Genomic DNA, 214 nt, shown 5'->3' with positions numbered 1-214 from the left:
TGTTTTTTGTTTTTTTTTAAATTATTTTTAAAATCAAGGCTGTGTTGCCAGCCTCAAGGGTAAAAAAGGAAAATATGATAATAACAACAATGAGACAAGCCCTGCTGAATCCTGAGATTCAGCCAAAAAAGAAAAAGGAAAGAGAGAAGGCATTTTCCTGGTGATGAGGGGAGATTTCCATTTTCGCCGCTCTTGTACCAGACAAAACAGGTTG

Source organism: Gekko japonicus, unplaced genomic scaffold (genome assembly GCF_001447785.1).
Source record: "Gekko japonicus isolate JY-2015 unplaced genomic scaffold, Gekko_japonicus_V1.1 scaffold3192, whole genome shotgun sequence".
NCBI lineage: Eukaryota > Metazoa > Chordata > Lepidosauria > Squamata > Gekkonidae > Gekko > Gekko japonicus.
This window is presented reverse-complemented; position numbering follows the sequence as displayed.